Below are 17802 nucleotides of genomic sequence, written 5' to 3'. Positions count from 1 at the left end.
CCAGCATTCAGTTGACCATGGGTAAGATGCTACAATAGCTCTCCACCATCACCCTCACCAGGACATGTCACTGTGGTTGTACAGTACATACACACTAAATAAAAACAGGCGCCTCAGAACAGTGCTGCACAAGTTCTCCTACAACAGATGGTGCAGTATACATGTTTGACACCCTGAAGCAGTTGGCAGAACACACAAAAGGTGTAGCCTGGAGCAGGTGGTCGCCTGGAGTCACCACAACACCCTACTATTACACCGTAAACCAACCATCGGTCACCACTTATCTTGGTGACATACGAGCACTTTGTCCCAGTTCCTTGACAAGTCCATCACCGCTGGTTTATTTGTGTTAAGTGATTGTTGTGGTCGTAGCCGTCAGGTGTGAGAGAGAGAGATGGGGGGAGCAATAACCTTCATGAACGGGTCAATGTCTCTCTCTTGTACTACAATTGGGTAATTTCTTGTTCGTGTTGCAAGACGTGGATGAGAAACATTACGGGGGATAAAGAACTAGCCGCAGATGTGAAGGCGCGAGACTTGTCGCATGCTGGTTGACCACTCAGGAAAGGCTTTAAGCGATTGGCTGAATTTAGTCTTAATTGAATCAGTATAATCTAGATATACGCGCCCTATTATTACGCTGTCGTTAGGGCAAGGTTAGCTACTGTTTAGGTCGCTGTGTAGCATATAAAGTAAGTACTGTGGAGTATCATACCGAGGTGTAAGAGTATTTACAATGGCCAATTTACAAACACCTTCTGTTGTAAAGTTCGCTGGTTCAATCACAGGTAATTTCCAGTCCAATTAACTGTAACTGAGTATCAAACTAACACTTTAGAGGGGAAAAGTCGGCCACGCTTCCTCCTTGTGTACTGAAAGCTTTGTATATACTGTACTGTAACCAGACAGTTCCTAACGGGTAAGTTATGCCTGTTGAACTCACTTTCACTTTTCACAACATAAAATCATAACTGCTACATTATCAAAACTAAGTATACATAACTTGTAAATATCATTAGGCTGAGTTAATAGAATCAAAAGACATTAAAGAGATAGAATATTATGATCAACAGTAGTTATATACCGAAGTTAGCTTATATAGACTATATATAAAACATTGTATAAGTATATTTACATCTCACCAATGATCTATGTCCACAAGACCGAGTTGTATTCTTAGATATATAAATATTTATACCAATAATTCTGCCTTTACCAACCACACTCACACTCCTCCTCTCACCCACACACCTCACACCCTCCTCTCCCCACACACCCCCTCCCTCCCCACCCCACACACCACACCCTCCCCCTCCCACCCACACACCTCCCTCCTCACCCACACTCACCTCTTCCCCTTCACCCCACACACCCCCTCCTCACCCACACCTCCCCCTCTCACCCCACACACCACACCCCCCCCACCCACACCACACTCTCCCCCACCCACACACACTCATCCCCTTTCACCCACACACTCACACTCCTCCCCTCTCACCCACACACTCACACTCTTCCCTTTCACCCACACACCCTCCCTCTCACCCACACACCTCCCTTCACCCACACACCCAACACCCCCCACCCACACACCACACCCCATCCCCCACCCCACACACCCTCCCCACCCAACACCCTCCCCCCACACCCCCCACACCCTCCCTCACCCACACACCCCTTTCACCCACACACCACACCTCCTCCCCACCCACACACTCACACCTTCCCCCACCCACACACCCCTCCCCCTCCACCCACACACCTCCCCCCCACCCACACACTCACACTCTTCCCCTTTCACCCACACACTCCTCCCTCTCACCCACACACTCATCCCTTCTCACCCACACACTCACCCTCCCCCTCACCCACCACTCACACTCTTCCCCTTTCACCCCACACACTCACACTCCCTCCCCCTTCATCCACACTCCACACCCTACCCTCTCACCCACACACTCACACACTCCTGACCCTCCCCACCCACACCACACCCTTCCCTCTCACCCACACACCCACACTCTTCCCTTTCACCCACACACCCTCCCCTCTCACCCACACACTCACACTCTTCCCCTTTCACCCACACACACCTCCCCACCCACACACACTCACACTCTCCCTTTCACCCACACACCTCCCCCTCTCACCCACGCACTCACACTCTTCCCCCTTTCACCCACACCTCCTCCCCCCCCTCCTCCCACGCACTCACACTCTTCCCCTTTCACCCACACACCCCTCCACCTCACCCACACACACCCTCCCTCCCCACCCACACTCACACTCATCCACCTTTCACCCACACCTCCCCTCTCTCACCCACACACTCACACTCTTCCCCTTTCACCCCACCTCCACCTCCTCCTCTCTCCTACCTCCTCATCCCCTTTCACCCCCTCCCCTCACCTCCTCCCCCTCCCCCTCTTCCCCTTTCACCCCTCACCTCTCCAATCTCACCCCACACCTCCCTCCTCCCTTTCCCCACCTCCTCCCCTCACCCCCTCCCTCATCCCCTTTCACCCACTCCTCCTCCCACCCCCTCCTCCTCCTTTCACCCCCTCATCCCCTCTCACCCCTCCCCTCTTCCCCTCACCCCTCCTCCCCTCTAACCCCACCTCCTCCCCTCTCACCCCCTCCCCTCCTCCCCTCACCCCTCCCCACCTCTCCTTTCACCCCACACCTCCTTCCTCTCACCCCACACCTCCCCTCCCCTCTCACCCCACACTCCTCCCCTTCAGCCCACCCCTCCTCCTCTCACCCCACACTCCTCCTTTTCAACAACACCTCCTCCTCTCACCCCTCCTCCTCCTCTCATCCACACACTCCCACCTCTTCCTTTCACCCCACCTCCTCCCCTCACCCACAATCACCTCATCCCCTTTCACCCCCTCCCCTCCCTCTCACCCACCTCCTCCCTTTCACCCCCTCCTCACCTCTCACCCACCTCCCTCCCCTCTCACCCCACCCCTCCTCCCCTTCCCACCCCACCTCCTCACAACTCCCCCCCTCCTCCCCTCACCCCCTCCCTCCATCCCTTTCACCCCCCTCCTCCCCTCTCACCCCACACTCTTCACCCCACCTCCTCCCCTCTCACCCCCCCTCCCCTCCCTCCCCTCTCCCATCCACACACTCCCTCATCCCCTTTCACCCCTCCCCTCCTCCCCTCTCACCCCCCCACCTCCCCTCATCCCTTTACCCCACACACTCCTCCCCTCACCCCTCCTCCCCTTTCACCCCACACTCCTCCCTCTCACCCCACTCCTCCTCCTCTCTTGCCCTCCCACTCACTCCTTTCACCCCACTCATTCCCTCTCACCCATTCCTCCTTTCACCCACCTCCTCCCATCTCACCCACACACTCCCCTCTTCCCTTTCACCCCACACTCTCCTCCCTCACCCCTCCCCTCCTCCCTTTCACCCCTCCTCCTCTCACCCCACACACTCCTCCCCTCTCACCCCACACCTCCCCTCATTCCCTCTCACCCCTCCCTCATCCCCTCTCACCCCACCTCCCCTCCTCCCCTCTCCCCACTCCCTCCCCTTTACCCCCTCCCCTCCCCTCTCACCCCCCACCTCCTCCCCTCCCTCACCCCACACACTCCCTCCTCCCTTCCCACACCTCCTCTCTCACCCCACACACCCTCCCCTCCCCTCACCTCCCCACTCCTCCCTTTCACCCACCTCCTCACCCCACCCACACTCCTCCCCTCTCCACCCCACACCTCCACCTCCTCCTTTCCCCACACCTCACCTCATCCCTCACCCCACCTCCCTCCCTCTCACCCCCTCCTCCCCTTTCACCACCTCCTCCTCTCACCCACCTCCCACTCTTCCCTCTCCACCCCACACCTCACCTCCTCCCTCTCACCCCCTCCCTCCTCCCTTTTCACCCCCTCCTCCCCACCCCTCCCTCCCCTCCCACCCCCACCTCCCACACTCTTCCCCTTTCACCCACCTCCTCCTCCCCTCACACCCTCCTCCCCTCTCACCCCTTACTCCCTCCCTCTCACCCCACACCTCCCTCCCATCCCCCCTTTCACCCCACCTCCTCCCCTCCCCTCATCCCCCTCCCCTCATCCCCTCCTCACCCACACATTCACTCTCTTCCCTCTCACCCCCTCCTCCCTCCCCTCCCACCCCCTCTTACCCCACACCTCCCCTCCTCCCCTCTCACCCCCACTTCCCCTCCTCATTTGACCCACACCTCCTCCTCTCACCCACACTCCTCCTCCTCACCCCCACCCTCCTCCCTCTCTCACCCCACACACTCCACACTCATCCCCTCACCCACCTCCTACTCTTCCCCTTTCTTACCTCCTTCCCTCCCCACCTCCCACCTCCTCCTTTTCCCCACATTCCTCCCCTTTCACCCCACCCTCCCCCTCTCACCCCCTCCTCCCCTCTCACCCCACCTCCTCCTCCCCTCTCACCCCACACACTCACATTCCTCCCTTTCCTGCACCTCCTCCCTTTCCCCCACCTCCTCACCTCTCACCCCACCTCCTCCCCTCACCCCACCTCCCCCTCCTCCCTTTCACCCCACAATATACACTATGTATGTTGTGTTGTCAATGTAGAAAACAATTGAGACCTACAATTGTGTGTAAATGAGGCAGAAAGTCAGCTCACAACCTGGGACTTGGTCACTATTTTCGTGGTGCCATATGGCAGCAGGGTCTACCATTAGACAACATTATGCTTCCAGTATCTACGAGGTGGTAGTACCTCCCTGTTTGGTAGACAGAGAATTAAGAGAATGGGGAGAATAAGTGGATTGATAGGGAATTAAGGGGATGAAGGAAATATGACGATGGAAGGAAATAAGAAGATGGCGAGGAATTAAGAGGATGAGTGGAGAATAAGAAGATGCAGACCAAATAAAGAGGATGGAGGAATTAGCCCGAGGTTCATTTTGGAGTGCTCTAAGACAGGTCATGGTGTCCTGTTGTCACCTTCACCTCTCTAAGACAGGTCATGGTGTACTACTGTCACCTTCACCTCGCTAAGACAGGTCATGGTGTCCTGTTGTCACCTTCACCTCTCTAAGACAGGTCATGGTGTCCTGTCACCTTCACTCTCTAAGACAGGTCATGGTGTCCTGTTGTCACCTTCACCTCTCTAAGACAGGTCATGGTGTCCTGTTGTCACCTTCACCTCTCTAGACAGGTCGATGGTGTACTACTGTCACCTTCACCTCGCTAAGACAGGTCATGGTGTCCTGTTGTCACCTTACCTCTCTAGACAGGTCATGGTGTCCTGTTGTCACCTTCACCTCGCTAAGACAGGTCATGGTGTACTACTGTCACCTTCACCTCGCTAAGACAGGTCATGGTGTCCTGTTGTCACCTTCACCTCGTAAGACAGGTCATGGTGTCCTGTTATCACCTTCACCTCTCTAAGACAGGTCATGGTGTCCTGTTGTCACCTTCACCTCTCTAAGACAGGTCATGGTGTCCTGTTGTCACCTTCACCTCGCTAAGACAGGTCATGGTGTCCTGTTGTCACCTTCACCTCTCTAAGACAGGTCATGGTGTCCTGTTGTCACCTTCCTCTCTAAGACAGGTCATGGTGTCCTGTTGTCACCTTCACCTCGCTAAGACAGGTCATGGTGTCCTGTTGTCACCTTCACCTCGCTAAGACAGATCATGGTGTCCTGTTGTCACCTTCCTCTAAGACAGGTCATGGTGTCCTGTTGTCACCTTTCACCTCTCTAAGACAGGTCATGGTGTCCTGTTGTCACCTTCACCTCTCTAAGACAGGTCTTGGTGTCCTGTCACCTTCAACTCTCTAAGACCGGTCATGGTGTCCTGTTGTCACCTTCACCTCTCTAAGACAGGTCATGGTGTCCTGTTGTCACCTTCACCTCTCTAAGACAGGTCATGGTGACCTGTTGTCACCTTTCCTCTCTAAGACAGGTCATGGTGTCCTGTTGTCACCTTCACCTCTCTAAGACAGGTCATGGTGTCCGTTGTCACCTTCACCTCTCTAAGACAGGTCATGGTGTCCTGTTGTCACCTTCACCTCTCTAAGACAGGTCATGATGTCCTGCTGTCAGTTCACCTCTCTAAGACAGGTCATCATGGTGTCCTGTTGTCACCTTCACCTCGCTAAGACAGGTCATGGTGTCCTGTTGTCACCTTCACCTCTCTAGACAGGTCATGGTGTCCTGTTGTCACCTTCACCTCGCTAAGACAGGTCATGGTGTCCTGTTGTCACCTTCACCTCTCTAAGACAGGTCATGGTGTCCTGTTGTCACCTTCACCTCTCTAAGACAGGTTATGGTGTCCTGTTGTCACCTTCACCTCTAAGACAGGTCATGGTGTCCTGTTGTCACCTTCACCTCTCTAAGACAGGTCATGGTGTCCTGTTGTCACCTTCACCTCTCTAAGACAGGTCATGGTGTCCTGTTGTCACCTTCACCTCTCTAAGACAGGTCATGGTGTCCTGTTGTCACCTTCACCTCTCTAAGACAGGTCATGGTGTCCTGCTGTCACCTTCACCTCTCTAAGACAGGTCATGGTGTCCTGTTGTCACCTTCACCTCTCTAAGACAGGTCATGGTGTCCTGTTGTCACCTTCACCTCTCTAAGGCAGGTCATTTTGTCCTGCTGTCACCTTCACCTCGCTAAGACAGGTCATGGTGTCCTGTTGTCACCTTCACCTTTCTAAGACAGGTCATGGTGTCCTGCTGTCACCTTCACCTCGCTAAGACAGGTCATGGTGTCCTGTTGTCACCTTCACCTCTCTAAGACAGGTCATGGTGTCTTGTTGTCACCATCACCTCGCTAAGACAGGTCATGGTGTCCTGCTGTCACCTTCACCTCGCTAAGACAGGTCATGGTGTCCTGCTGTCACCTTCACCTCTCTAAGACAGGTCATGGTGTCCCTGTTGTCACCTTCACCTCTCTAGACAGGTCATGGTGTCCTGTTGTCACCTTCACCTCTCTAAAGACAGGTCATGTGGTGTCCTGTTGTCACCTTCACCTCTCTAAAAGACAGGTCATGGTGTCCTGTTGTCTGCTTCACCTCTCTAAGACAGGTCCATGGTGTCCTGTTGTCACCTTCACCTCTCTAAGACAGGTCATAGTGTCCTGTTGTCACCTTCACCTCTCTAAGACAGGTCATGGTGTCCTGTTGTCACCTTCACCTCTCTAAGACAGGTCATGGTGTCCTGTTGTCACCTTCACCTCTCTAAGACAGAGTCATAATTGTCCTGTTGTCACCTTCACCTCCTCTAAGACAGGTCGCAGGTGTCCTGTTGCCACCTTCACCTCTCTAAGACAGGTCATGGTGTCCTGCTGTCACGTTCACCTCTCTAAGACAGGTCATCATGGTGTCCTGTTGTCACCTTCACCTCTCTAAGACAGGTCATGGTGTCCTGTTTGTCACCTTCTGCCTCTCTAAGACAGGTCATGGTGTCCTGTTGTCACCTTCACCTCTCTAAGACAGGTCATGGTGTTCTGCTGTCACCTTCACCTCTCTCTAAGACAGGTCATAGTGTCCTGTTGTCACCCCCCTTCACCTCTCTAGACAGGTCATGGTGTCCTGCTTATGCGTTCACCTCTCTAAGACAGAGTCTTGGTGTCCCTGTTGTCACCTTCACCTCTCTAAGACAGGTCCTTGGTGTCCTGTTGTCACCTTCACCTCTCTAAGACAGGTCATGGTGTCCTGCTGTCACCTTCACCTCTCTAAGACAGGTCATGGTGTCCTGTTGTCACCTTCACCTCTCTAAGACAGGTCATGGTGTTCTGTTGTCACCTTCACCTCGCTAAGACAGGTCATGGTGTCCTGTTGTCACCTTCACCTCTCTAAGACAGGTCATGGTGTCCTGTTGTCACCTTCACCTCGCTAAGACAGGTCATGGTGTCCTGTTGTCACCTTCACCTCTCTAAGACAGGTCATGGTGTACTACTGTCACCTTCACCTCGCTAAGACAGGTCATGGTGTCCTGTTGTCACCTTCACCTCTCTAAGACAGGTCATGGTGTCCTGTTGTCACCTTCACCTCTCTAAGACAGGTCATGGTGTCCTGTTGTCACCTTCACCTCGATAAGACAGGTCATGGTGTCCTGTTGTCACCTTCACCTCGCTAAGACAGATCATGGTGTCCTGTTGTCACCTTCACCGCTCTAAGACAGGTCATGGTGTCCTGCTGTCACGTTCACCTCTCTAAGACAGGTCATGGTGTCCTGTTGTCACCTTCACCTCGCTAAGACAGGTCATGGTGTCCTTTTGTCACCTTCACCTCTCTAAGACAGTGTCTTATTAAATGGCTGATATTATAGCCAGTGTTATATACTCGTATATGGGTGATACTATAACCAATGTTTTAATATGTGGCTGAATCTATAGCTGATAAAAAGGAAGCAGAAGAACTGTGAAAGCAATAGAGCGAAGGTCCAGTATATAACTGGTATATAAGTAACCTTGGCCGGATAAATTTAGACTTTCAGGCATCTCATATTATATACTGACACAAAATTGTTTCCATCCGCAGGTAGAGTAGGAGGTGGTCCGTTTTCTCTCTGTTTTTACGGCCACACACAAGGGTAAACTCTCATAAGTATTTGATAAATTCAAAGTTTTTTGGTTGTAATTGTTGGTGGTGATGGAACTAGTGGTAGTGTAGGTAGCGTTGAAGGATATAGTGATGGTGGTGGATACAGTGGTGGTGGTGGAGATAATGGTAGTGCAGGTAATGGTGGTGGAGGAGGTAGTTTTTTAATGATAGTGATGGTGAAGGTAGTGGTGGTGAAGATAGTGGTGGTGGTGGAGATTGGGGTGGTGGTGGAGGCAGTGGTGGTGGTGGAGGCAGTGGAGGTGGTGGTGGAGGCAGTGGAGGTGGTGGTGGAGGCAGTGGTGGGGAGGGCAGGGTGATGGTGAAGCAGTGGAGGTGGTGGCAGTGATGGTGTCAGGGTATTGAGCAGTGGGATAGTGATGGTAGTGGTAGCGTGGATGAGAGTGATGATGGCAGTCAGTGGGCAGTGATGGTGTTGGCAGTCGGTGGGGTATGATGATGGGACGATCAGTGGGAGGTAGTGATGGTGGCAGTCAGTGGGTAGTGAGTGGCAGTCAGTGGGGGTAGTGGCAGTGGGGTAGTGATGATGGCGTCAATGGGGTAGTGATGATGACAGTGATGGTGGCGTCGGTGGAAGGTGTGATGGTGGCAGTCAATGGGGGGTAGTGATGATGGCAGATGGCGATCGGTAGAGGTGGGTAGTGATGATGGCGATCAGTGGGTAGTGATGATGATGAGATCAGTGGGGTAGTAATGGTGGCAGTCAATGGGGTAGATGATGATGGCAGTCGGTGGGTGATGATGTGATGATGGCAGTCAGTGGGGTAGTGATGATGGCAGCCAGTGGGGTAGGATAGGGCAGCCGGATGGTGATGATGATGGGCAGGTAGTGATGGTGGGTAAGTAGTGATGGTGGGTCAGTGAGTGATGCAGGCATCTAAAGAGAAAGGATGTGGATGATGGCAGATGGTGGGTAGTGATGGTGACGAGTCGGGGGTGAGTGATGGTGACGATCAATGAGATGATGATGATGATGACGATAGTGATGGTGGCAGTCAGTGGTAGTGGTGGCAGTCAGTGGGCAGTGATGGTGGTAATGGGGAATGGTGATGGTGGGGTAGGATGGTGGCAGTCAGGTGGGGTAGGTGATGATGGCAGTCGGTGAGGTGATGTAATTGTGGCAGTCGGTGGTGATGATGGTGGCAGTCAGTGGGGCAGTGATGGTGGCATCGGTGGGGATGAGTGATGACGGTCGGTGGGGTAGTGATGGTGACGGTCGGTGGTGATGGTGGCGCGGTGGGTGATGATGGTGAGATGATGGTGGCAGTCAGTGGCAGTGGTGGGGTAGTGATGGTGATGATGGCAGTCATCGGGGCAGTGATGATGGCAGTCAGTGGGGTAGATGTGGTGGCAGCAGTGGGGAGTGATGGTGGCAGTCGCAGTGATGGTGGCAGTCAGTGGGGTAGTGATGGTGGCAGTCAGTGGGGTAGTGATGGTGGCAGTCAGTGGGGTAGTGATGATGGCAGTCAGTGGGGTAGTGATGGTGGCAGTCAGTGGGGTAGTGATGGTGGCAGTCAGTGGGGTAGTGATGGGTCAGTGGGGCACCTTGTATGGCCACTAGTGAGCTAGGTCACACACCAAGCTGCCTCACACACACACACACACACACACACACACACACACACACACACACATATTATATATATTCGATAGTTGAAAAGTGATGACCAAGGTCTACCTTGACCTTGGTGAAGACCAACCCTTTCGAAGGTCGAAACAAGGAAAGTGTCAGGGAGACAGAGGAGGTGGGGGAGGGGGTAGGGGGGAGGTACAGAGATTTGGAAGGGAAAGTGAGGGAATGAGAGAGGAAGGAGCTGAATGAGAGTAAGAGAGAAAAACTAGAGAAGGATTATAGGTAGACGGTAGATAGGATGGACATTGAAGAAGGGGGGTGGGAAGGATGGATGGAGGGAGGAAGGACTTGGCCTCGCAGAATTCCACCTTCCTGATTGAGAAATGACGTCATACACATAGTTTTTTTGTTCGTTTAATTGGTGTGTCTATTGAAGTGTCAAGGTGTGTGCGCAGCAGGTGAGAGTAATTGTGAGGTGGTTCATCTTGTACATCGTCTTGCTATGCCATAAAAGCCATTTGTTACCTCGAGATAGTTACAGGTCTGCTTGTAGAGAAATAAACTCCAGAAATTGATTTGAAAGAATCAGGATATAACTTAAAGAATCCCCACCAAATCACCACCAAGTAAACAGGCAACTCCAGGGAGGCTGCGGGCCTGAACCATTAATGACTAAAGGTATAACAAACCAAACTAACCCAACGAGCATGCACTTAACTATTACTTTTAAGTGAATGAATTCATCTTAAGCCAGAACTAAAAGTATGCAAAGTATCGCGCAGTGTATATCACCCGTCGATTACCAGACTTTTATACTCACGACGGTAAACCAGCTACCAGAGTATCGCAATAACTTAAATAAATCTTATACAGTTAAGGACGACAGCAACCTCCCTAACTTTAAACTCCTGAGTCCGGATACTCAAACAATCCTTTACAGTGATGGTTTCACCTGAGTGAGGACAAGAGAGAGCAAGTAAACGTACGGTTGTGTTTCGGTGATTTCTGGATGCAGGGTCTGACCACCGTCTTTTTCCGTAATTTAGGTAAACTCTCTGGATTCATTCTCACATCACTGTAGGGGTAAATTTTAATATAGGAATATTTAAGAATCACGGGCTCTAAGTATAAGAATTATGGTACAAGAAGCCGAAGTTCAGAGGGTCCCCCACTGCCTGGCACACGACCAAAACCAGCAAACCCCGTTTTTTTGATGTATGGTGAACAGATAATATAGTTTTTCCTTAAAATCATGAACACTCAAACTCATGTAATTTGTCCCCGGAAGAAATCTGTGGTACATTCATAGGGATATTTTCTTTAAGTGTTAGGTCAAATTAGACGTGATGAGGCCTCACATGACCTGGCAAGAGACGGTGGCCTCGCTTCGGGGACAAGTATGCCCAGCCGCTCACCAGTCCAGGTACCTCCCACCTGCCCCCACACACAGACACACACACCTGGCCGGAAATTGAGAACCTTCCCTTAACCACCGAGGAACATACCTAGGGCTCCATACCTTCCCTCTTTGGTGACCTAGGTACCCAAGGCTTCCTTCCTTTAAATAATCTCTTAAAAAATATATATTGTCTAAGTATTAATATGTTTGTAATACCTTCTTTATATCCTTGCTTTTATTGTACCACCAAAACCGTTTTATCAGAAATTGTCATGTAGTTCTGTCCTCTTGTTCCACCTTAATACAACCCATGTTGTACTGCTTCCCCCCCTGATCATATTTATGTACATCAACACCACTGTAAAAAAATTATATACTTATAATATAAATGTTAAAAGAAAATCAAGTAAATACATGTCAAAGTGATAACCGTGGTAACATTCTGATATGTTCTTACTACCACCATGCTATTGTACTATTCCAGATTATACTAATGTTATATAATATTTCCTTGAGATAAATGTACAGTATATATCAGGTGCCTACAGGAGAGCTCAGGTTCTCAACTGGCTCAGCCATGTTAATATTGTTATTATTATCGAGTCTGTATCTGTGTTCTTCTGGCTAAATAAACTGTTTCAGTATCAATATGACTCAGTAGGAGAGAGAGAACATTGAGAGGGAGAGAGGAACTCGAGGGAGAGGGCAGTGAGAGGGAGAGGGCAGTGAGAAGGAGAGGTCAACGGAAAGGAGAGGGCAGTGAGAGGGAGAGGGTAACGGGAGGGAGAGGGCAGTGAAAGGGAGGGAGTGATGCACCTGACGAAGACCCAGTATAAGGGAGAGTGAGAACAGCGGGAAGGAGGGAGTGTGAGAGAAACTTACAAAAGGGAACACAAGTGTGGCTGTGGTGGCCTAGCTTCGTCCTGCTCACCTTTAGCTTGACCCTGTTTGGCGGCGTCCAGCTAACTGCACACCGTTTCCTCTACCACCACAGCTTACCTGTCACTATGGACGACGGCGGCGACACCTTACCCGTCTGTACATTACCACCACCAGGTTGACGATAGTTCCATCTGCAGGTTGACGACAACACAAACACACACAAACAACAACAAAATACAGCTCAAACACACCCCAACAGCATCATAATTACAAAACAAATACAATTGAACAGCATAACAGAATTTGCAACACAAATACACTCTAACAGAATTTACAACTGAAGCACACACAAACAGCATAACAAATATTAGAGCTCTAACGGAAGTTACAACTGAAACAGAAACAAACAGCATGGCAGAATGTAGAGCTCAAACATACATTACAACTGAAACAAACTCTAAGAGAATTTACAACTCAAACACACTCGGACAGCATAAGAGAATTTGCAACAGTACACTCAAACATAATTTACAATGCAAAAACATTTTAACAAAATTCATAATACAAACACTCTCAAACAGAATTTACAACATAAAAACACTCCGACAGAATTTACAACACAAAAAAATCGACCACAATAATCACTCACAACACGTCTAATGGATGGGGATATGACGTATACCTAACTAGCCATCTAACCTTCCTATGCTTCTAGCTAAGAGTCCCTCCATTTATTCATCTATCTGTCTAACTATCTATCAACGCAATTATCCATCTACATTGTATATATTCATATATCCACCTGCTAAACTATATATTTTGTTACGACCGTGTCGTATTTTTCTATTATTTTTTATAACATGCTTCCATGTTGTTCCATATTATTCCTGTAATGATGTGTTATATTTACTATTATATTATCTAGTCACCTTACCCTGTGCTGTTAAGATTTTAACTGTTATTATTTGTTCAAGCATTCTTTGTTTCTCTAACGACCATCTGCATCGTTAAACAACCCATGTTTCACCGGCGTGTCGCACTGGCGGGAGCCGACCCTATTTTAGGAAAGTCTTCGAGGTAGTAGATAATGACGAAAATTACGATGTTATTTACTTAGACTTTAGCAAAGCATTTGACAGAGTACCGCATCAGAGGCTTCTGAGAAAAATTAAGGCTCATGGTATCGAGAGGAAAGTTTTAAATTGGATAAAATCATGGCTCACCGATAGAACGCAGAGGGTCAGCGTAGATGGTGTTAAATCTGAGTGGGGCAGTGTAACCAGTGGGGTTCCCCAGGGGTCAGTACTAGGCCCACTCTTGTTCATAATCTACATAAACGATTTAGATACTGGGATCAGCAGTGACATAAGCAAGTTTGCGGATGACACCAAAATAGGGCGGCAAATTAATTCAGGGCAGGATGCAAATGCATTACAGGAGGATCTAAATAAACTGCAGGGGTGATCTGAAAAATGGCAAATGAAATTCAACACCAGCAAGTGCAGCGTACTTGATATTGGAAGAACAAATACTTATAATGTATACAGCCTTAACAACATCAACCTAGAGAAGTCGACTTGTGAAAGAGACCTAGGGGTACTTGTAAGCCCGGACCTACGGCCTAGAAAACAGTGCGTTAATGTTCGAAATAAGGCAAACAGAGTATTGGGTTATATATCTAGAAGTGTAAGTAACAAGAGTGCAGAGGTCTTATTGCAACTACTGTATATCTTGCGCTAGTCAGGCCGCATCTCGATTATGCGGTTCAGTTCTGGTGCCCCTATTATAGAATGGATATAAATTCACTAGAGTCGGTGCAGCGAAGAATGACAAAAATGATTCCGGGACTTAGAAACCTTCCATATCAGGATAGGTTAAAGAAACTTAACTTGCATTCCCTAGAAAGACGAAGAGTGCGGGGAGATATGATAGAAGTATTTAAGTGGGTGAAAGGAATCAATAAAGGGGATATAGATAAAGTTCTTATAATATCCGAGCAGGATAGGACTCGGAGCAACGGATTCAAGTTGGATAAGTTTAGGTTTAGGAGGGAGATAGGAAGAAACTGGTTCACAAATAGGGTGGTGGACGAGTGGAACAAGCTTAGCAACTTTGTAGTAAGTGCGGAACTCTGGAAAGTTTCAAAAGGAGGCTAGATAGATTCATGGATGATAGAGAGTGGTAGTAACTCTCGACAGGAGCTGCCATGCACAGGCCAACCGGCCTATTGCAGACTCCTTATTTTCTTATGTTCTTATGTTCTTATGTCTGCTTAATCATCAAGTGAAATAAACTGGGAAGCGGCTAACCGTCACGTGATTGATTCTCTGTTTCTCAATAAAAATAAACCTCAAAGAAAAAGTGGGTGTCGTATCCACTGTTCGAAGGGGCTTCAGCACCTACGACTACATCACCCATTCCTAAATCGAAAATTGTGGTAGGAAACAGACTGTAAACAGGTAATTCTTTTATAAGTGTGTATTTGGGAAGGTCATGTAAATTCTGCTTGTATACGTGAAAGGGAAAGTATGTTTAATAATAAACAGGATAATTCAGTCAGAGATGAAGGCTGATGAAATGCAATACAATAATATATGGTTACTCCGACTGTGTCAGGTGACACTTGAAATGATATCTGTCGGGATACTGCCTGTGTGGACACCATGATAGTGTTTCTTAAATGATATTTAATGTTTCCTAACTGGCATTAACTGTCTCCTTACTAGCGTTGATTGTCTCCTAGCTGATTTTAGCTTTTTCTAACTGGTGTTTTCAATTAAATGGTGTCAAGTGAATGTATCTACATCATATACAGGTGTACGGTCAGTCTTCCACATCGTACATATCCATCATGCTGAACATTATACATTGTCATCATGTGGGCCAAGCTCAGGGGGTCTATAGTTGAGTGGGACTGATAAAATGAGTTGCTGGGTGTGGCTAGGTCAAGTCAGGTTAGGTCAGGTCAGGGACCTTTGCTTACATTGAGGTCACTAAGTCATAGAGAAAGAGAAAGAGAGAGTGTGTGAGTGTGTGTGTGTGTGTGTGTGTGATCATAGGTGTTGCCAAGAATCTCTGAACTTGTCGGCTTGCCTAAATAAGGTATTGGTGATATTGAGGTTGTGTTTAACACACTTCCTGTGGAGGAATAGACCGTTGGGATTACACTTGGCCTGTCCGTTTCTTCCTATGGTTCCCTGCCATAAGTCAACATCTATACTAACTTTGGCATTAAAGTGACCTAACTACCCAGCAGGTCACTCAGCACCCACAGCTGTCCCATCTAAGCTATTCTCTATCCCTGACTGATAAAAATAACAAAGCCACAGACCCTGATGGAAGCCCATCCGAGGTGTATAAAGCAGGAGGACCTCTGCTTACCAGCCGTCTCCACTCTCTCGTGGAGGATATATGGAAGAAGGAAGAAATCCCCAAGATCTTAAAGATGCCTTGAGTGTCAATATTTATGAGAACAAGGGAGTCCGGTCAGACTGTGGCACCTACCGCGGGATCTCGCTGCTTTCCATAACTGTCAAAATTATCGCCTGAGACCTACTAAACAAACGTTTGCCTGAGGCTGAAAAGTTCCTCCCAGAATTTCAATGTGTCTTTAGACCATCATGCGGCTCCATTGACATGATCTTTGCTGTCCCGCCAGTTACAGGAAAAGTGCAGAGGACAGTGTTTGTGATTTGTACATGATCTTACAGTCATTTTGGTTGCCCAACAAAATTGATCCCCATTGTGAGGCAACCCCACATTGACAAGAACGGCAATGTCATGTACAATGGCACCCAGTTTGAGTTCTTCCCAATCCAAAAGAGGGTAAAACAAGGATGTGTGCTGGCGACAACTCTTTTTCATTTTCTTGGCTGCCTTCCTTACTCGTCCCAGTGCCAATTTAGCCGGTGAGGTGGATATCCAGTAACGGATGAAGGGACTTTTCAACATAAGACGACTCCAGGCAGGAACAAAGGTGTCGGCACCTTCCCTCAGTGAGCTTCAGTATGCAGACGACCTCACCCTTGCTGCTCACACTGAACATGACCCATAGGAGATCCTGAACACCTCCTCAGATGCGTATGCACACTTCGGCCTTGAGGAGAATGTGTGTAAGACTCAGATTCTCTCCCAGCCATCCCATGGCTCAATCACACCTCCACCATCCATCCAGCTTAACGGGACTACCCTCTCTAATGTGACCCACTTTCAGTATCTCGGCTCCCACCTGTCTACCACCGCGGACATCGATGAAGAGATTCAACGTCAGATCAGATGTGCAGCTCAAGCCTTTGGCAGATTCCGTACCTGTGTCGTCAGCTGTAGGGAGCTGAAATTATCTACAAAGTTGCACGTATATCGAGCAGTGGTCCTCCCCACCCTGCTGTAAGGCAGCGAGACATGAAGCGTTTATGAGGTAAAATAGATGAGGTAATGTCTTATGAAACGAAAATGTTTGTTGAAATATGAATAGTTAAGACTTGGCGTATGAAGTTTTGATTAACTGAACAAGTGAAACATTTAGGAGTCAAGAAGATTTAGTAATATAAAAGAACAGTTCAAAAATATATGTTGACACTAATAAGTGAAGAGTGAATATTTTATACATACGTTTAAGACGAAAAAAATAAGTTTTCTGACCTTTATGAATGAACATTTAGAAGTGTTCAGTCACAAGTACTCGTAATGATAATGACATATATTAAATGGGACTTTTGCGACAAAACAAAGGAATAATGAAAAACGCAACCAAATTTTGCTGCTGTAAAACGACGTAACATTTTTTCTTCAAGTTTTCATCTATTTTAGAAAAAAAATACCGGCAATAACAGTGGAAATAACTGGAAATGGAGGTGAGCTTTAATGTATATATAGACGAGAAACGTGTTTGTTGACGTTAAATATAGAAGCGTTTATTGCACGTGTATTCTGGGTGATCAAAGATGTTAATGACTTAGTGAAGGAATGGATGGCGCGTCCCAGGGCAGTGTGTCACACAGCTGACGCTCCTCGTGGCTGACCTCGCCAATAAAAGACTCACGATATGTTTATGATGACGCGTCTTTGTCAACATTGAACGTGCAACAGTCATGGTCGTGCTGTGCTGAATCCCATGTGCGTGTATGTATGTGTGTGTGTGTGTGTGAGTGTAGCTGTCATCTCGATATATATAAGAACGTCAACAACTAGGGTCTTTAAGTACCCTTCACTACATTACGCCGCAACTCGAGAGATCACAGGAGACAGTAGCCTATAATAAGCTTCCATTCCTCCTGCTGAAAAACTTGTTATTTTTTCAATCTTGTACAAAGTGAGTGTTTAGAGTGCACGACATTGCTCCATTCACACTACTTACGTACCATCACGAA

Source organism: Homarus americanus, unplaced genomic scaffold, assembly GCF_018991925.1.
Source record: "Homarus americanus isolate GMGI-L3 unplaced genomic scaffold, GMGI_Hamer_2.0 scaffold30858, whole genome shotgun sequence".
NCBI lineage: Eukaryota > Metazoa > Arthropoda > Malacostraca > Decapoda > Nephropidae > Homarus > Homarus americanus.
This window is presented reverse-complemented; position numbering follows the sequence as displayed.